This window comes from Lissotriton helveticus, chromosome 1_1 (assembly GCF_964261635.1).
Source record: "Lissotriton helveticus chromosome 1_1, aLisHel1.1, whole genome shotgun sequence".
NCBI classification, from domain to species: domain Eukaryota; kingdom Metazoa; phylum Chordata; class Amphibia; order Caudata; family Salamandridae; genus Lissotriton; species Lissotriton helveticus.
Window position 1 is genome coordinate 1,966,333,729 of NC_136057.1, and position 17,338 is coordinate 1,966,351,066.

At 46.4% G+C, this 17,338-nt stretch overlaps 4 non-coding genes and 17 pseudogenes across 4 annotated transcripts; all 21 read left to right on the forward strand.

Annotated features, from left to right (window-relative positions):
- Positions 1–92: 92 nt before the first annotated feature.
- On the forward strand, positions 93–211 carry LOC144777135 (5S ribosomal RNA; annotated as a pseudogene).
- A 113-nt stretch (positions 212–324) lies between these two features.
- On the forward strand, positions 325–442 carry LOC144778868 (5S ribosomal RNA). The gene has a single exon (XR_013600643.1). It is a non-coding gene; the product is annotated as a 5S ribosomal RNA (ribosomal RNA).
- A 113-nt stretch (positions 443–555) lies between these two features.
- Positions 556–673, forward strand: LOC144780938 (5S ribosomal RNA; annotated as a pseudogene).
- Positions 674–784: 111 nt separating this feature from the next.
- Positions 785–903, forward strand: LOC144781412 (5S ribosomal RNA; annotated as a pseudogene).
- Positions 904–1,023: 120 nt separating this feature from the next.
- Positions 1,024–1,142, forward strand: LOC144777201 (5S ribosomal RNA; annotated as a pseudogene).
- A 124-nt stretch (positions 1,143–1,266) lies between these two features.
- LOC144776969 (5S ribosomal RNA) lies at positions 1,267–1,382 on the forward strand (annotated as a pseudogene).
- Positions 1,383–1,504: 122 nt separating this feature from the next.
- LOC144779904 (5S ribosomal RNA) lies at positions 1,505–1,623 on the forward strand (annotated as a pseudogene).
- A 118-nt stretch (positions 1,624–1,741) lies between these two features.
- On the forward strand, positions 1,742–1,860 carry LOC144780357 (5S ribosomal RNA; annotated as a pseudogene).
- Positions 1,861–1,961: 101 nt separating this feature from the next.
- Positions 1,962–2,080, forward strand: LOC144780600 (5S ribosomal RNA; annotated as a pseudogene).
- A 341-nt stretch (positions 2,081–2,421) lies between these two features.
- On the forward strand, positions 2,422–2,540 carry LOC144777500 (5S ribosomal RNA). The gene has a single exon (XR_013600606.1). It is a non-coding gene; the product is annotated as a 5S ribosomal RNA (ribosomal RNA).
- Positions 2,541–2,654: 114 nt separating this feature from the next.
- On the forward strand, positions 2,655–2,763 carry LOC144777323 (5S ribosomal RNA; annotated as a pseudogene).
- Positions 2,764–2,871: 108 nt separating this feature from the next.
- On the forward strand, positions 2,872–2,990 carry LOC144779993 (5S ribosomal RNA; annotated as a pseudogene).
- Positions 2,991–3,103: 113 nt separating this feature from the next.
- On the forward strand, positions 3,104–3,222 carry LOC144777146 (5S ribosomal RNA; annotated as a pseudogene).
- Positions 3,223–3,334: 112 nt separating this feature from the next.
- Positions 3,335–3,443, forward strand: LOC144777334 (5S ribosomal RNA; annotated as a pseudogene).
- Positions 3,444–3,561: 118 nt separating this feature from the next.
- On the forward strand, positions 3,562–3,680 carry LOC144778780 (5S ribosomal RNA). Its single transcript, XR_013600635.1, has one exon. It is a non-coding gene; the product is annotated as a 5S ribosomal RNA (ribosomal RNA).
- Positions 3,681–3,790: 110 nt separating this feature from the next.
- Positions 3,791–3,899, forward strand: LOC144777179 (5S ribosomal RNA; annotated as a pseudogene).
- Positions 3,900–4,011: 112 nt separating this feature from the next.
- Positions 4,012–4,130, forward strand: LOC144779165 (5S ribosomal RNA; annotated as a pseudogene).
- A 381-nt stretch (positions 4,131–4,511) lies between these two features.
- On the forward strand, positions 4,512–4,630 carry LOC144778802 (5S ribosomal RNA). The gene has a single exon (XR_013600637.1). It is a non-coding gene; the product is annotated as a 5S ribosomal RNA (ribosomal RNA).
- Positions 4,631–4,741: 111 nt separating this feature from the next.
- Positions 4,742–4,860, forward strand: LOC144778890 (5S ribosomal RNA; annotated as a pseudogene).
- Positions 4,861–4,973: 113 nt separating this feature from the next.
- On the forward strand, positions 4,974–5,082 carry LOC144777213 (5S ribosomal RNA; annotated as a pseudogene).
- Positions 5,083–5,194: 112 nt separating this feature from the next.
- Positions 5,195–5,312, forward strand: LOC144777257 (5S ribosomal RNA; annotated as a pseudogene).
- The last annotated feature ends 12,026 nt before the right edge of the window (positions 5,313–17,338 follow it).

Below are 17,338 nucleotides of genomic sequence, written 5' to 3' on the forward strand. Positions count from 1 at the left end.
TTTAGTTCAGTCAGCGTGTCTGGCTTGTTGTGTGGGGCCAGTACTGAAGTTGAATGAATATGGCTAAGAGCCCCAAAGTCAAGGTACTTAGTGCCTACGGCCATACCACACTGAAATAACCTGATCTTGTATGATCTCAGAAGTTAAGGAGGGTCAGGCCTGGTAATTACCTGGATGGGAGACCTCCTGGGAATACCAGGTGCTCTAGGCTGATTTTTTTTGTTTCACTTTAGGTGAGTCAGAGTGGCTTGTCTGAACTGTAGTGTGTGGCAGTACTGATGTTGAATGAATAATGCTTTGAGCCCCAAAGTCAGGGTACTTGGAGCCTACGGCCATACCACCCTGAAAGCACCTGGTCTAGTCTGATCTCAGAAGTTAAGCAGGGTCGGTCTAGGTAGTACCTGGATGAGAGACCACCTGGGAATACCAGGTGCTGTAGGCTTTTTTTTTGGATTCGCTTTAGGTGAGTCAGAGTGGCTTTTCTGGCTTGTAGTGTGTGGCCAGTACTGAAGTCAAACAAATAAGGCTAAGAGCACCTAAGCCAGGGTACTTATAGCCTACAGCCATACCACCCTGAAAGCACCTGAACTCATCTGATCTCAGAAGTTAAGCAGGCTCGGGCCTTTTTAGTACCTGGATGGGGACTGCCTGGGAATACCAGCTGCTGTAGACATATTTTTGTTTCCCTTTAGGTGAGTCAGAGTGGCTTGTCTGGCTTGTAGTGTGTGGCCAGTACTGAAGTCAAATGAATATGGCTGAGAGCCCCAAGGTCAAGGTACTTAAAGCCTATGGCCATACCACCCTGAAAGCACCTGATCTCGTCTGATCTAAGAAGTTAAGCAGGGCCGTGCCTGGTTAGTACCTGGAAGGGAGAATGCCTGGGAATATCAGGTGCTGTAATTCTATTTTCTTTTTTTTTTGTTTCCCTTTAGATGAGTCAGAGTGGGTTGTCTGGCTTATAATTGTGGCCAGTACTGAAGTCGAATGAATAAGGCTAAGAGCCCCAAAGTCAGGATACTTAGAGCCAATGGCCATACCACCCATAAATGCCCTGATCTCGTCTGATCTCAGACGTTCAGTAGGGTCGGGCCTGGTTAGTACCTGGATGGGAGGACGCCTGGGAATACCAGGTGCTGTAGTCTTTTTTTTGTTTTTTTGTTTTGTTTCACTTTAGGTGAGTCAGACTTGCTTGTCTGGCTTTTAGCGTGGGGCAAGTACTGAATTTGAATGAATAAGGCTAAGAACGCCAAATTCAGGGTACTTAAAGCCTATGGCCATACCACCCTGAAAGCATCTGATCTCTGATCTCAGAAGTTAAGCAGGGCTGGACCTGGTTAGCACTTGGAACGTGGACTGCCTGGGAATGCCAGGTGCTGTAGGCTTTTTTTTTATATATTTCTTGGTTCCCTTTAGGTGAGTCAGAGTGGCTTGTCTGGCTTATAATTGTGGCCAGTACTGAAGTCGAATGAATAAGGCTAAGAGCCCCAAAGTCACGGTACTTGGAGCCTACATCCATACCACCCTGAAAGCACCTGATCTCGTCTGATCTCAGAAGTTAAGCAGGCTCGAGCCTGATTAGTACCTGGATGGGAGCCTGCCTGGGAATACCAGGTGCTGGAGGCGCTTCTTATGTTTCTGTTTCGCTTTAGGTGAGTCAGAGTGGCTTGTCTGGCTTGTAGTGAGTGGCCAGTACCGAAGGTGAATGAATAAGGCTAAGTGCTCCAAAGTCAGGGTTCTTAGAACCTACATTTATACCACCCTGAAAGCACCTGATCTCATCTAATCTCAGAAGTTAAGCAGAGTTGAGCCTGATTAGTACCTGGATGGGAGACCGCTTGGGAATACCAGGTGCTGCATGCTTTTTTTTTTTGTTTCGCTTTAGGTGAGTCTGGCTTTTAGTGTGTGGCCAGTACTGGAGTCGAATGATTAAGGCTAAGAGCCCCAAAGTCAGGGTACTTTAAGCCTATGGCCATACCACCCTGAAAGCACCTTATCTCGTTTGATCTAAGAAGTTAAGCAGCGTCTATCCTGGTTAGTACCTGGATGGGAGACCGCCTGGGAAAACCAGTTGCTGTAGGCTTTTTTTTTTTCTTTCGCTTTAGGTGAGTCAGAATGGCTTGTCTTGCTTGTAGTGTGTTGCCAGTACTGAAGTCAAATGAATAATACTAAGAGCCCCAAAGTCAGGGTACTTAGAGCCTACGGCCATACTAGCCTGAAAGCCCCTGATCTCAGAAGTTAAGCAGGGTCGCGCCTGGTTAGTACCTGGATGAGATCCCTCCTGGGAATACCGGTTGCTGTAGGCGCTTCTTTTGTTTTTGTTTTGCTTTAGGTGAATCAGAGTGGCTTGTCTGGCTTGTAGTGAATAGCCAGTACTGAAGGTGAATGAATAAGACTAAGAGCCCCAAAGTCAGTGAACTTAGAGCCTATGTCCATACCACCCTGAAAGCACCTGATCTCATCTGATCTCAGAAGTTAAGCAGGGTTGAGCCTGATTAGTACCTGGATGGGAAACCGCTTGGGAATACCAGGTGCTGCAGGCTTTTTTTTTTTGTTTCGCTTTAGGTGAGTCAGACTTGCTTGTCTGGCTTGTAGTGTGTGGCCTTGTCTGAAGTCGAACGAATAAGGCTAAGAGCCCCAAAGAAGGAGTACTTAGAACCTACTGCCATACCACCCTGAAAGCAACTGATCTCAGAAGTTAAGCAGGGTCGGACCTGGTTAGTACCTGGATGGGAGACAGCCTGTGAAAACCAGTTGCTGTAGGCTTTTTTTTTTTCTTTTGCTTTAGCTTAGTCAGAGTGGCTTGTCTGGCTTTTAGTGTGTGGCAATTACTGAATTCGAAAGAATAAGAGCACCTAAGCCAGGGTACTTATAGCCTACAGCCACACCACCCTGAAAGCACCGGAACTCATCTGATCTCAGAAGTTAAGCAGGGTCTGGCCTGGTTAGTACCTGGATGGGAGACCACCTGAGAATACCAGTTGCTGAAGGCTTTTTTTGTTGTTTAGCTTAAGGTGAGTCAAAGTTGCTTGTCTGGTTTGGATTGTGTGGCCAGTACTGAAGTCGAATGAATAAGTCTAAGAGCCCCAAAGTCAGGGTACTTTAAGCCTATGGCCATACCACCCTGAAAGCACCGTATCTCGTTTGATCTAAGAAGTTAAGCAGCGTCTATCCTGGTTAGTACCTGGATGGGAGACCGCCTGGGAAAACCAGTTGCTGTATGCTTTTTTTTTCTTTCGCTTTAGGTGAGTCAGAATGGTTTGTCTTGCTTGTAGTGTGTGGCCAGTACTGAAGTCGAATGAATAATACTAAGAGCCCCAAAGCCAGGGTACTTAAAGCCTACGGCCATATTAGCCTGAAAGCACCTGATCTCAGAAGTTAAGCAGGGTCGCGCCTGGTTAGTACCTGGATGAGATCCCTCCTGGGAATACCGGTTGCTGTAGGCGCTTCTTTTGTTTTTGTTTTGCTTTAGGTGAGTCAGAGTGGTTAGTCTGGCTTGTAGTGAATGGGCAGTACTGAAGGTGAATGAATAAGACTAAGAGCCCCAAAGTCAGTGTACTTAGAGCCTATGGCCATACCACCCTGAAAGCACCTGATCTTGTCTGATCTCAGAAGTTAAGCAGTGTCGGGCCTGGTTAGTAAGTGGATGGGAGACCGCCTGGGAATACCAGGTGCTGTAGGCTTTTTTTGTTTGGCTTTAGGTGAGTCAGAGTAGCTTGTCTGGCTTGTAGTGTGTGACCAGTACTGAAGTCGAACGAATAAGGCTAAGAGCCCCGAAGAAGGGGTACTTAGAACCTACTGCCATACCACGCTGAAAGTACCTGATCTCAGAAGTTAAGCAGGGTCAGGCCTGGTTAGTACCTGGATGGGAGACCGCCTGAGAATAGCAGGTGCTGTAGGCTTTTTTTTGTTTTGCTTTAGGTGAGTCAGAGTGACTTTTCTGGCTTGTAGTGTGTGGCCAGTACTGAAGTCAAATAAATAAGGCTAAGAGCACCTAAGTCCAGGGTACTTATAGCCTACAGCCATACCACCCTGAAAGCACCTGAACTCCTCTGATCTCAGAAGTTAACCGTGGTCGAGCCTGATTAGTACCTGGATGGGGGACCGCCTGAGAATACTAGGTGCTGTAGGCTTTTTTGTTTGTTTGTTTCGCTTTAGGTGAGTCCGAGTGGCTTGTCTGGCGTGTAGTGTGTGGCAAGTACTGAAGTCAAATGAATAAGGTTAAGAACCCCAAAGTCAGGGTACTTAGAGCCTATGGCCATACTAGCCTAAAAGCACCTGATCTCAGAAGTTAAGCAGGGTCGCACCTGGTTAGTACCTGGATGAGATCCCTCCTGGGAATACCAGGTACTGTAGGCGCTTCTTTTGTTTTTGTTTTGCTTTAGGTGAGCCAAAGTGGCTTGTCTGGCTTGTAGTGTGTGGCCAGTACTGAAGTCAAATGAATAAGGCTAAGGGCCACAAAGTCAGGATACTTGGAGCCTACAACCATACCACCCTAACTGCACCTAATCTAAGCTTACAACTATACCACCCTAAATGCACCTGATCTTGTCTGATCTCAGAAGTTAAGCAGAGTCGGGCCTAGTTAGTACCTGGATGGGAGACCGCCTGGGAATACTAGGTGCTGTAAGCTTTTTTTTTTTCCGCTTTAGGTGTGTCAGAATGGCTTGTCTTGCTTGTAGTGTGTGGCCAGTACTGAAGTCGAATGAATAAGGCTAAGAGCCCCAAAGTCAGGATACTTAGAGCCTATGGCCATACTACCCTGAAAGCACCTGATCTTGTCTGATCTCAGAAGTTAAGCAGCGTCAGGCCTGGTTAGTACCTGGATGGGAGATCACCTGGGAATACCAGTTGCTGTAGACTTTTGTTTTTGTTTCGCTTTAGGTGAGTCAGGGTGGCTTGTCTCCCTTGCTGTTGGTGGCCAGCACTGTAGTCGAATGAATAAAGCTAAGAGCCCCAAAGTCCGTGTTCTTCGAGCCTACAGCCATACCACCCTGAAAGTACCTGTTCTCAGAAGATAACCAAGGTCGGGCCTGGTTAGTACCTGTATGGGAGACCACCTGGGAATACCAGGTGCTTTAGGCTTTTTTTTTGTTTTGCTTTAGGTGAGTCAGGGTGGCTTGTCTCACATGCTGTGTGTGCCCAGCACTGAAGTCGAATGAAGGAAGGTAAGAGCCCCAAAGTTAGTGCTCTTTGAGCCTATGGCCATACAACCCTGAGCGCATCTAATCTGTCTGATCTCAGAAGTTAAGCAGGGTCAGGCCTGGTTAGTACCCGGATGGGAGACCACCTGGGAATACCATTAGCTGTAGGCTTTTTGGCGTTTTTTTTTGTTTCGCTTTTGGTGAGTCAGGGTGGCTTGTCTCGTTTGCTGTTTGTGGCCAGCACTGAAGTTGAATGAATAAAGCTTAGAGCCCCAAAGTCAGTGTTCTTTGATCCTACTGCCATCCCACCCTGAAAGCGTTTAATCTCAGAAGTTAAGTAGGGTCGAGCCTGGTTAGTACCTGGATTGAAGACCTCCTGGGAATATCATGTGTTGGACTTTGCCCTCTTTGGCAGGTTCACCCCTGAACTTTTTGGGTTATGCTCTGACATGGTGGTAGTGGTTTTATGCATCTGGACACTTTAGCAATGTGGCCCATGTAAATTGCGTGCTCTCTCTGAGTGCTAGTAGTGAGATTTGCCTTCCCTCCCATAGGAATGCATGGGGGATAAGTGTGTCTATGGTAATTCCTGGTATGAGAGGTGGGCAGGGTCGAGTTAGTATGTATGAACTCGTGAGAATAAATGCCGTGCAATGGTGTGCGTAGATTTATGGTGACTGGTGGAGAAATGCCACTTTTAGAAGTTGGCATTTTTTGTGTGCTATATATCTACCTGCCTGATGTGAATTGCATGTTCTGCCCCCTTGGTGTGTCTGATCACTGAGCCCCAATTGACTAATGTTAGAGGACCTGGGCAAAACAAAGTGCTTCAAATACCCCCTAAACAGTCCTGACTGGCATCCCCAAGCCATGTGCAGTGTCACAAAGGAGAAAAGGTGTATAAAAGTAGGGGCTGTGACCCCATGAAAATGTTCACTACTTGTTCCTGTACTCGTGGGGGTTTGCTCCTGCTGGGGCCCCGGAGGAACCGCCATGGGGGCTTGCCTCCCTGCTGGAGGGCCCTGTGTGCTGTCCTCCCTGGGCCTTGCCATGCCCCTGACACCTTAAGGACCTGGAAGACCTTTTTCTTTCCCAAGAAGAGTGCGTAGGCTCTGCAGCGCTGAGCTGCAGTCTTTGTTTCTAGAGGGAATCCCCAGCATAGGAATGACCCCATCCTGCCTTTAGCGGGAGCCCATCCCGCGTTTCTGCCGATTATCTTACTTTTAGGAGAGCGGGTGCCCACCCCGCTTTATGTTCTAAATGAGGAGGGAGCCTACCCCTCATTGTCCGCTAATGGCTTTATCTTAAAGCGGGAGCCCACGCAGCGTCTCACCGCCGCAGCTGGAGGCCGGAAAGGAAGTCAGGTAGCTCGATACATGGAGCGAGCGGGACTTTCGCCTCAAGAAAGGAAGTCCAAGAGTAGAGCGGGGCTCCCATGAGGAAGGGAAGTCTTGTTCTGATGCTGGCTGTACTGAAGTCCCTGGTCCCAGGAGGGGGCCCGGGTGAATGAGAGAGAGAGAATCCAGTGCCCCGGTGAAAGATGAAAAAGCGGCAGAGGCCGCCGATGGCAGCTCGGGGCTCCCAGGAGTGAAGGGAAGCCCTGTGCCGTAAGAGAAGTGCTGCCGGTCCTCCGCAGAGAGAGGAGAGCCCTTCCTTCACCCCAGCCGGTGAGTGGGGCTTCTTGGTGGTTCTGGGAGATAGTGATGGTGCGAGGCATAGAGTCAGAGCGGCCCATGTGGCAGCGGGATGCTCCCATGCTTAAGGAGCAGTTACTTTGTTGGGCAGTTTCTGGTGAAAGCAAAAGAGCCCCAGATGGCCCGTGTCTGTGGCGGCATATTCAGGCACATTGTCAGCACCTGGGCGGTCCCACCAGAGAGCGGGCCACCCCAACATTGGGGTCAGGTGTTTGATGCCACGTGGGGGTCCAGTGGGCAAAGAGGTGTCGGGCCCCCTTTATGAGAAGTGCCACAGCTGTGCCGCACCAGCGCAGGCAGCTGCAGTGAATTGGGCACGATTACGTGAGAAGTCGTTGAGTGGGACCAGAGGCACAGAGGTGCCAGTGAGGTTCCAAGCTGCCCAGCAAATAGTGGGCAGCTGCTACGTTTAGGTTTGCGCAGTTGCGCCAGTGGATTTCTCTGCATAGGCAGCAGCCCTGACATTCTGGACACAGGGCATTTGAGCCCCTCCAAGAAGGCCAGTTGGCCAGGGGGACGGTGAGATTATTAGGGAGCCAGGCCCTAATGTGATTTATGTGGTGCTACAAAATGTGATTCATGTAGTATGATTTATGCACCCTGTTTGATGCCTCTAAATGTGTTTTTTATGATTATGAGGTTGTTTGCATATTATGGTTTATACTAGAGAGATTATGTTCCACTGAGATTATTTCCTAATGTGAGTTATACTTAGGAGGTTAGGGTCTAATGCGTTTAGACTTATGAGATGATTGCATAATGTGTTTATGCTGGTGAGGTTGACGCAGAATCTAATTCGCACCTAATGTGATACTGTGCATAATGTGGTTTATGTTACAGACTGTTGCTGAGTACAGTGATTACCAGTGATTACTGGTTGTACGTTTATGATATGTCTTATTTTTACTAAGTTCGCTTTGTAATGGTTCTGATAGTGGTCCAGTGGGCCCTGTCAGATGTAAATAACCCCTTGTAGATATGACCTAGTGCTAGGTGGCACAATGTATATTATGTAATTACTATTCTAATGTGTTATGAGAATACAAAGGTTATTTTTGATATATCCTTGTGTGGAGTTCCTCTTGACTGACTGACTGCTCGTGCCAAGCTTCCAAGGGGGTGAGCAGAGGTTATCTTTGGCGTGTAACTCCCTTACCCTGACTAGAGTGGTGGTCTCTGCCTGGCTTTGGCGCAAGCCTTAGCCAACCAGAGATCCCATTTCTAACATTGGCTGTCAGCGGTGAAGATGGGACTTGCTTTTGCGCAGTACCAGAGCGACAACTGGTTGCACTACAAAACTCTGCGTTTAGAGAATCACATGTTTGGGGATTATTGTTTCTGATTTTGTTTTCTCTTCGAGTATCATTTTTAAATGGTGTTTTCTGCTCTTTTATGTTTGGTGGCAGAAGAGAGAAAATGACAAGGCGGGAATGCCAGTAGGTGGGAAGGTTCCCATACATAGGGAGACACTTGCTGGGTCCAGTGCCCCATCCCTTTTCCTGTCCCCAGAGGTGTGGGTGGATAGGAGGGAAGAAAGGGAGCTTGGAGAAAAAGCTTGCTCGGGAGGGTGGTGATCCCCTGAGTGTGGTCTGAGTTGTCTGGACTTCCCAGTAGGGTGGATCCAGTGGTGGCAGCTGAAGTGAGTCCAGTGCAGGAAGCCCCATTCCTGTTCCCAGAGTATGTTACCTGGTGCTCAGTAAGAGGGGTACAGGTTGAGATTCAGGGGCAGTAGGGAACTGTCTTACCATTCTTGGAGGGCGTGTGTGGATGAGTGGTGTGTTGCACTGGACGAGTGGGTGTGAGTTATTTTGGTGATAAGGAGCTTGCACGGGAGGTGGACCTCTGGCTGTGTGCTGGAAGGCCTGCAGAGGCATTGGGGAGTGATTCCAAAAGTAGTGTCTTTGGTATGTTCCGGTCCTGTGTGGTGGAAGAGGTTCAGTGTAGCCCAGCTAGGTCCCGGTGGAATGGGACGGGTGTAGGGGCTCACGTTCTGTCTCAGTGGAGACGGAGTGAGTGTGGGACGGTGTGTCCCACGATGGCCCGAAACCTCGTCTCAGGGGCTGGCGGGTTCCCTAAGGGAGCGCCAAGTTGTGGGCCTAGACTGTACTTGTAGGCCATTTGAGGAGGATCTTCCAGTGTCTAGAGGACGTGGAGTGTCTGTAACCAGAGCTCCAGAGTTCCTGGCGTTGGGCAGTACCGCTCCTAAGTGAAGGGTACAGAAGTTCTGTTTGATGGGTGAGAGGGGGAAAGAGTGCCCAGTGAAAGAACCATTGGGTCAGGGGCCAGCCAGAAGGGCTGAGCCACCAATGAGTGACCATGGTGACGCCACTTATGTCCTGGGGGCTCTCTGTGCCATGTCAGGTGGACAGGAGATCACGAGATTAGAGCTAGGCAGACTGTCACACGACAGATTAGTTATGTGTCACCCTCGGGGGCATGCGTGATCGCTGTGAAGTCCTGGTTCGCCAGGCATCTGGTCAAAGGATAGTGTCCCTGGGTTGGGGAGCTAGGAGCAGGTGTTTACTGACCTGAACGGCAGGATAGCTGTAATCAGTGTCCTGGCTGGTTTGCCTTCTAGGGGTACCCCTGTGACCACAGGTGGGGTCCATCTTAAAGGAAAGGGACCCTGTGTTTCCCAGAAGGGGTGGGCCATGCCTAGCCGGGATCTTTAGGGTCCCTGGCTGAGTGTGGTAGTACTACCCTGAGAGCAGGTGGGACCCATCTTAAGTGAAGGGACCCTGCTCTACAGTGGGAGGGTGCAGAACTCTGGAAGGGGGTGCTGAGGGAGGGAGTCCTCGCCTCTGACCCCGGGCATCCGGTAAATGTGGATCCCGGGTGGTAGACCAGTTGATGGAGAGAGGTCCTGAACTGGTGGGAGAGTTGTGTCTTGGGTGTGCTTTTCCTGGGAGAGTGCACAACTCCAGAAGTAGATGTAGGGTGACCCTGACCTCTGGTCAGCCTGATGGTGCCGACCCTAGGTTGAAGGATCAGTGGTAGTTTGGAACTACACTGAGAGGGAGAGTGGAGAACGGCTATTGGATGCCAGGGGTTACTGCCCCCCACTCTGTAGATTGGCAAGGGCCAGTGGTATCTGGATGGCCTAGGGCCTGGTCCTGGCTTTTTCAGAGAGAACCAACTTGGGTTCAGAATGGCGTAGAACCTGAGGGTGTCCCTGCAGTGCTGGTCCGCGTCCGTGTTCTATCGCCCCAAGCAGGGTAAGCCCATCACGATGGTGATTGGTCTGCCCTGCGTTTTGGCTGGAAGGGGGTTGTGGTGAACTTGGCCCTTTTTGGCAGGTTCACCCCTGAACTTTTTGCCTTAATGTCAGGTCTAGGGCGCCACGTGGTCTAGGGCCCGTCCCATTCAATTCACGTATCCCTAAAGCAATTTAGAGTTGTGTGCTTATGCCACTATGTGCTAAAGTGCGTTGTGGCAAAGAGCATGAGGAAGCCACGGTAACACGAAGATGGGGTTGGTGCTCTATTAATAACTTGTTTTGGTTGCCTTTTACGTTCTGTCTCTTCATTTGGTTTTGGCCCTGGAGCTATCATAACTATTTATTGCCTTTCAGGGGAGGCTTTCTTGTGGTGAACTACATGTCCCATCATGCCTGAGGGACTGCACGGTGAGCGCGGCAACGTTTACGTCAGCTGCCACGCCCTTTCTTCTGTGCTCACTATTCCCTGAATGTTCCTGTGTGCGGGACTCTTGCTTCCGGCTCCGGCTTCATTTTCTGAGCGAAGCTTTGCCGGTTCTTCAGGTGAGCCTGTCATGTATTCCTATAGGTTCTGAATCGATCCCCCTATTCCTGACCCTATTCTAGTTAAACAAACCAACAAGTTAACTAGCAGTCAGCCCATGAGGCAGAAAACCCCCATGATGCAGATACCGTTATCTGACGCAGTCACACTACGGCACAGGAACGTGTTATCTGATTAGGTCATAACGCTTGCGATCTAATTAGACAAGCGATATTCCTCCAGCCCCTGATAAGGCATACGGAGTTCTCATAACAAATCAAACCTATGACAACCTGGGCAAAACCCTGCGGCCATTGTTTTGATTTCACCGAGAACTTCAGTAAAAGAATGTGCTAACGAGCAAGTCGTATGACATCTTTATTGACGTATCTATGTCCATCCTTACGTCAATCTCGGCACCTTAAGGGTATAAATATTACCGATCTTGCCCTATGCAAACACACGCGTGGTGACGAGACGGAGCAGCCATACTTGCCGAAGCCAAGAGCAGAGCAGACCCCGCTGGCAGCAGCCCCGCCTTCCTGACGCGCTGAGAGACGCGCTGCTTTCTCCTGCCGAGAATCCAGCACCGGCGTTTCTGGGTAGCCCTCGCAGGCAGCCTGGAATATCGAGACCAGAGAGAGAGATACCATCCCTCATTCATCCTAACTTCCAGGTACAGAACTGAATAACCCCTCACAGAGAATTCTTTAGTTATTCACTTGGCAAAAACAAACTTAACTTAAACTGTAACTTTCTATTCCCGCCCTCGTATTAGACTTAGGTCAGGTACACGGGGTAGGCGTATCTAGAAACACCAGTTGAGTACGTTTAGTCAAATGTATATGTGTATGTAATATATTTTATTCATTTTAAAACATCTTATGGCTTAGAAACCATATCAATGTTTTTACAGTATTATTTTATACTATTGCTTTTAATGTATGCACTTTACTTAGCTATAAGTATTGCAATAATATCGATCCATTTCTCTTGTACGAGAAAAGAGACTGATCAATAAATAACACCTTTTTATTGAACACGCCCGTCTCTTCCTTTTCTCTACATTCTGATGAGACTAAGAATGCACGTACTGACTGAGTAAAATAAATTGCCTTTTGTTCACACGACTCTCGAGATTTACTCTTGATTAGGGGAGAGCAACGTTGTCATGTTCTATGGTTGTCAGAAACTAAATCCCTTCTTGTCTAATCAGGGGAGTTAATTCTTTCCTGAACATTCGAGAAAGTTTCTAGTGAACTCTGAGCTAAGCTGGCAAACCCAAAACTTTAAGTCTAGTATCGACAGTAGTAGACCTAGTTAACGTCTGGCCTAGGCCTTTACTGCTGTAGGTATTATTCCAATGCGCAGAGCCTATTGGGATGATAGAAACTACACTACAAGCCTAGTGGTCTTTTGAGGCTTTCCGGTCAGGAGATCTTTCAATTTGGGCTCTTGGCTCTTCTCTGCGATTCCTTGTTCACAGCAGGTCTCCGCTGCATGTCTCGGGCACACGCCGGCTCTCGCAGTGATACCCTCAGCATGAAAGTGGCATGAATGCGAACTTTCAGAGTAGGTCGCACTCTGCCTGGTAAGAGTGTTTTATAATTCTTACAAAGTTGTGTTGAGACAAAACAACTCCGTAATCTTGATTTCAAGCGCATTTGCATAATTCAGTTAATCGCGAGCAGAAGTTAGAGAAAAGGTACCATTAAGAGAACTATTCACAAAAGACTTCATTTTTACTTAAGAAAACAATCCTAATTTTAACTGTGAAAGTACTAATAGCTTGTATGCATATTTACTGAGCCATTTTGTGGAGCTGACGATTCATAAGCATATCTACAGAATCATTATGAGTGTTGATAACTCATATGCATATTTACAGAGATATTGTGATACTGAACAAAAGTGAAACTCTTTGGGCACTTATTGACAGAACTCTCTTGAGTCCCATTATTAGTGTTCTGTTTATGTCAAAGTATTGTACATAACTTTTCCTTTTCAGATCTCCTTCCCAGCTGTTCCATCCTAATTCCCTTCCCCCAGGTCGATCACTTCAATACTCTGTTATATCGAATCAGAGTTGAAGGTATTGAGAGGTGGGTTCATTCTATCTTCACGTACAGATCCTGAGAAAGGAAGTGCGCCCTGTCAGAATAGTGAGCCCACGGTTTTTATTCCTCCTGGTCTGTACGAGTGGATACAATGGCCACCTTACATGATCTTATGAAGGTCATTAATCAGATGCGGAGGGATTTAGCGGATGCAAAAAACATTACAGCAACACTATCCGATAAGCTAGACCGATTACAACAACAAGGCATTGGTAGTACTTTTCTCCAGGCCACAACACCCACGTCGAGAGTAGGTCCACAGCCCTCCACTAACATTGTTGTGAACATTCCTTCTCAGATTCCATTGGCTCCTTCTGAGTGTTTTTCTGGTGACCCTTCCAAGGTCCAAATATTTCTGACTCAGGTGGAATTACATTTTACATGCAGACCTACTGCATTTCCAGATCCACAATCCAGAATTGCCTTTCTAATATCTTATCTGTCTGGAGACACGGCCACCTGGGCTGTTCCGTTGGTGCAACAAGACAGCCTCTTATTGTACAATTGGTGGAAGTTTGTGGAAGAGTTTGAGAAGGTTTTTGATCGACGTGCAGTTACTCTGTCGGCTGACCGAGAACTGCTAGAATTAAAGCAGGGAAACAAAGATCTAATCTCATATTTATCACAGTTCAATTGCTTAATAGCTGAGGAAAAAAGGGCGGCTTTGTTCTACCAAGGACTGAAAGATGATCTTAAAGATGTCCTAGCACAGATTGATCCTCAACCTACTACGTGTCCTGAATTAATAAATCTGACCTTGCGATTGGATCACTGACTAGCGGAAAGAGTGAAAAGAAAAGACCAGACAGATCAGGTTGGTGCCCAGAAAGGTCCAGAGTGCAACCTATTACTTCTGACGCAGCTGTAGAGCCCATTGAAATCGGTACCATTCAATAGCCCTGGTCGAAGAATGAAAAAGACACTCGTCATAAGAATGGGCAATGTCTGTTCTGTGGCCGGAAAGGGCATTTTGTTAAAGAATGTCCTATAAAACCTAAAGGAAAAAATCTCACTGTAAAAACTGTTGTGGCTTATACTGAAAAGTCGACGGAAAACTGATTTGCCCAAGTTGTTTGGAAGGGGTTCTCTTAGGTACTCTTGCCTTCCCTTCATATATTCTTGTGTCACAAATTACAAGGCTCATTTCCGTTTAGCAGTACAGATTATGATTAACAGCACAGTCCATCAGTTAGAAGTACTAGTGGACTCAGGTGCAACAGGTAATTTCGTTGATTTAAAAACGGCTCAAAGGTTACATATAGTATGTGTAAAAAAGCAAAAAACAGAAATTGTACAAGCCGTGGATGGAAAAATGTTGTCTGGAGGTCCAGTGACTATGCAAACTACAAAAGTTTGCAAGTTTTGTACAGACGCTAAGGAACAGAAACATTCTGAGGAGTTACAGTTTGATGTTATCCAAGCTCCACAATATGGTTTCATTTTAGGGAAGCCTTGGCTTTGTCCACATAACCCTCTGATTGATTGCAAAGAAGAGAACTTAATTTTCTTTCCATTAATTGTCTAACCCACTGCCTTTCTACAACGAAAGTCACCGATAAAACAGTACAAGGACATATAGCCACAGCCAAGGAAAAATAAATCATCTTGCCTAAACAATATGCACAATTCCATGATGTTTTCATTGAATCTAAGGCTGCCATTCTTCCACCACATCGGTCGTATGACTGTCAAATAGATCTGATGCCTGGTTCTTGTGTACCAAATTTATGCTTTATCTGAACACGAAAATCATAATTTGCGGCAATATCTTGATCAATATCTGGAGAACGGTTTCAAACGTCCATCTTGGTCTCCAGCAACGTCTCCGCTCTTCTTTATTCCGAAGGCGAACTGTGAATTGAGAATATGTATTGATTATAGGGCATTAAATAAGATCACAATTAAAAAAATATACCCTTCCGTTGATTCCTGTCCTTTTGGATCAAGTAAAAACAGCAGTGATTTATACTAAAGTGGACCTAAGGGGAGCGTATCACTGGGTTTGTATCAGAAAGGGAGACGTATGGAAGACCGCCTTTAAAACACGATATGGTCTCTTCGAATATTTAGTTATGCCCTTTGGGCTTTGCAACGCACCTGCTGCGTTTCAATTCTTTCTAAACGATGTGTTACGTGAATACCTGGATTTATTTGTCATCGTATACATAGACGTCATTTTGATCTATTCAGAAACAGTAGACGTCCATGAAAGTCATGTTAAGAAGGTTTTGACCACTTTACAAAAGCATCATTTATACTGTAAATGATCAAAGTGCGATTTTCATGTTACTCAAGTGGAGTTTTTAGGAATAATTTTGACACCATCTGGAATGAAAATGACTGACAGAAAGATACAAGCAGTTGCAGATTGACCAGTACCTAAGTCTATCAGAGATGTGCAATGCTTTTTAGGCTTTGCAAATTTCTATCGACGATTCCTCGATCATTTTTCAACTTTAGTAGCCCCAATCACACGACTGTTGCGGAAAAGGTGAAGTTTGAATGTCTTCTGAAGCTGATACTGCTTTTTGAGCCCTAAAAAGGGCTTTTACCGTTGCCCCAATCTTAAGGCACCCAGATGTACAAGAGCCATTCATAGTAAAAGCAGACGCCTCAGATGTTGCCATTGGTGCTATTCTTTCACAAAGACACTCAAATACAGGACAGTTACACCCAGTGGCATATATGTCCAGAAAGTTTAACGCTGCCGAACAGAATTATACAATTGCAGAGAAGGAATTGCTTGCCATTCACAATGCCTTCAAAGATTGGCGACACTATCTTTTAGGAGCACGATTTACTGTCACAGTATACACTGATCACAGAAACCAGCAAGGGTTTTAGCACCGCGCCAGCTGCGTTGGATGATGTTCTTTGCAGAATATGATTTCATTGTAACATATCGACCTGGACTAGACAATAAAAAAGCGGATGCCTTGTCTAGAAAGGATTCCTCTTTACATAAGTAAGAAGGAACACCTCAATCCATTATCACCCCTACTAAAGTGTTATGTGTATTATCAGCAGAAAAAGTTTTGGAGAACATTCATAAAAATATTCCCCCTACTTCTTGGTCAAATTGGATTAAACAAAACAGTAAGCAAACTGTGAAACAAGGGATACCCTTTCATGAACAACAAGTGTATCTACCCACCAGAGAACTTCAAGAAACAGTTTTTCATTGGCTACACACACTTCCGTTGGCAGGTCACCCAGGATCTAAGAAAACCATAGAGAAAATACAACAAACTTTCTTGTGGCCACTATGACCAAAGACATTGCGAGAATGGTTCAAGAGTGCAAAACGCGTGCAAGAAGCAAATCCGATCACAGTAAACCAAAGGGTTTTTTTCAGGTTCTTCCTACGCCTTCCACACCGTGGAAACATGTTTCAATGGATTTCATCACAGGATTACCTCCAGTGCAGCAACATAGTTATGTTAGTAGTGATAGACAGTTTGACGAGATATGCTCATTTTATTGCCTGTAAAAAGTTACCACCTTCCAGTCAATTGGCACAAATATTTTTACAACAAATAGTACGTTTGCATGGATTACCTGCTTTACTTTTACTGATCTTGGATCTCAATTTTCATCTAAATTCTGGCAACAATGGTGTCGAACTCTTCAAATCACGTTGAACATGTCAACGAGTTACCACCCTCAGACTGATGGCCAAACCGAGAGACTCAACCAAACTCTAAAGCAATATTTACGTTGTTACACTGCAGAAGCAAAGCACTCTTGATTGGACTTACTATGGATGGCAGAATTAGCTTATAACACCTCACAGCATTCCTCCACTGGTACACCCCCTTTCATTGGCTTGTACGGTTATGTTCCCAATACTATACCAGTCTTATTACCTAAGGCAAGTTCTGACACACCAGCTGTTCAGAATACTGTTCTCCACATGCAACGAATACATCAACGGCTTCAGAAGAACCTAACTAAGGCCAAACAAAACTATAAACTACAATACGATAAGCACCATAGACTTGCCCACTCTATCGGTCAGGGGACAAAGTGTGGCTGTCCACTAAAAATGTTGCCTTCAAAGTCAAGAGTTTATTTCATCCAAAATGTATTGGTCCATACACGGTTGTACGTCAAGTTAACCCTGTTACTTATAGGTTGAAACTGCCTCGGTCCTTGCGTATTCACCCAGTGTTTCACACTTCTCTTTTAAAACCTGCCAGTGATAAATGCCCAGAAGGTCCAACACCTCTCTTAATTCAGGGTCATTGGGACTATGAAGTATGTGACATTTTGAATCCAAAATTCAGGGGTTCTGTGTTGTGGTATTTGATATCTTGGAAGGGATATGGTCCTGTAAATGACTCATGGGAGCCTGCAGGAAATGTTCACGCTCCACGTTTAGTGAGACGCTTCCACTCCGTTATCCTCAAAAGCCGGGCCCTAGATCGCACTGGGGAGGGCTAAGTACTGTCAGGTCTAGGGCGGCACGTGGTCTAGGGCCCACCCCATTCAATTCCCGTATCCCTAAAGCAATTCAGAGTCGTGTGCTTATGCCACTATGTGCTAAAGTGCGTTGTGGCGAAGTGCATGAGGCAGCCATGGTAACACAAAGATGGGGTTAGTGCTCTCCTTATTAACAACTTGTTTTGGTTGCCTTTTATGTTTTG